The sequence below is a fragment of the Eptesicus fuscus genome, chromosome 14 (genome assembly GCF_027574615.1).
Source record: "Eptesicus fuscus isolate TK198812 chromosome 14, DD_ASM_mEF_20220401, whole genome shotgun sequence".
Classification (NCBI taxonomy): Eukaryota; Metazoa; Chordata; class Mammalia; order Chiroptera; family Vespertilionidae; genus Eptesicus; species Eptesicus fuscus.
In genome coordinates this window covers 40,899,789-40,901,476 of record NC_072486.1, presented here as the reverse complement: position 1 = coordinate 40,901,476, position 1,688 = coordinate 40,899,789, and the positions used below count along the sequence as shown (strand labels likewise).

General features: G+C 41.6%; 1 pseudogene; it reads left to right on the top strand.

Moving 5' to 3' along the window:
• The first annotated feature begins 341 nt into the window (after nt 1-341).
• Nucleotides 342-464, top strand: LOC129151537 (U2 spliceosomal RNA; annotated as a pseudogene).
• The last annotated feature ends 1,224 nt before the right edge of the window (nt 465-1,688 follow it).

The window sequence follows — 1,688 nt, the reverse complement described above, 5'->3', positions numbered from 1 at the left end:
ATTCCTCTTTCTCCATTATCCCACAGGTAACATCTTATCAGACTGGCCTGGCTTCAGCAAGAATCACCCCTTTCCCTTGCAGTTTCCTTTTAGTAATGTTTTTTTCATTTTTTTAAATAATTTTTTATTTTTCAATTACAGATGACATACGATATTATATTAGTTTCAGGTGCACAGTATTGCAGTTAGACATTTATATAACTTACAAACTGATCACCCAATAACTCTAGTACCCACCTGGCACCATACATAGTTATTACCATATTGTTGACTATATTCCCTATGTTAGTACTTTACATCCTCATGATTATTATTCTTTTTTTTTTTAAGAGAGAAAGGGGATGGCTTCTCGGCCTTTTGGCTAAGATCAAGTGTAGTATTTGTTCTTATCAGTTTAATATCTGATACGTCCTCTATCCGAGGACATTATATTAAATAAAAAAGAGATATATGTACTACTATATGTAATATTTTAAACAATAAAAAAAAGAGAGAGAGAGAGAGAGAAAGGGAGCCCTAGCTGGTTTGGCTTAGTGGATAGAGCATCAGCCTGTGGACTGAAGGGTCCCAGGTTCGATTCTGGTCAAATGCACATGCCCGGGTTGCGGGCTCGATCCCCAGTAGGGGGCGTGCAGGAGGCAGCCGATCAATGGTTCTCTCTCATCATTGATGTTTCTATCTCTCTCTCCCTCTCCCTTCCTCTCTGAAATCAATAAAAACATATTTATAAAAAGAGAGAGAGAGAGAGAAAGGGAGAGGGAGAGGGAGAGAGAGATAGAAACATTGATGAGAGAAACATAGATCAGCTGCCTCCCTGCATGCCCCCTACTGGGGATTGAGCCAGCAAAGGGGCCATGCACTCTGACCTGGAATCGAATCAACGACCTCTTGGTGCATGGGGTAATGCTCAACCACTGAGCCACACTGGCAGGGCCCTCATGGACTATTTTGTAACTACCAATGTGTAATTCTTAATCCCCTCCCTCTTTCCACGCCCTTCCCTCCCCACCAACTCCACTCCTACCTGGCAACCATCAGTTTGTTCTCTGTATCTATGAGTCTGTTTCTCTTCTGCTAGTTCATTTATTTTGTTTTTAGATTCCACAAAAAAGTGAAATCGTGTAGTATTTGTCTTTCTCTGTCTGACTTATTTTACTCAGCATAATAGCCTCTTGGGCCATCCATGTTGTTGTAGATGGCAAGATTTCATTTCTTTTAATGGCTGAGTCATATTCCATTATATATATGTACCATTTATTCTTTATCCATTTATCTTTTTTTTAATTTTTTTATTTCAGAGGTGAGATCTTGAGTAAAGTGGGTGTGGCTATAAAATAGCTACATGCGGGATCCTGGTGGTGATGGAAATGACCTCTTTGTTGACTCTTACCAACCACTACCCTGGCTGTGATATTATACTTTAGTCCTGCAAGATGTTACTGTGGTAGTTGTTAGACAGACATGAGCTGATGGGCCAGGATGATGGGGGGCCTAGCAATGGGAAAAACTGGGAAAATAAGAACCCTGCCCCCAGGGAACCTTTCCTCCCCTAGCGTATTGCTGGTCATGCAGTTTAGACCCCCTGACCTTTCATAATGATAGTCATGCTGTTTGGAGCTTCCCCTGACTTTCCTTCCCCTGGCATGTTGCTAGTCATGGGGGTTAGACCCCCTTGGAGGGATACTGAA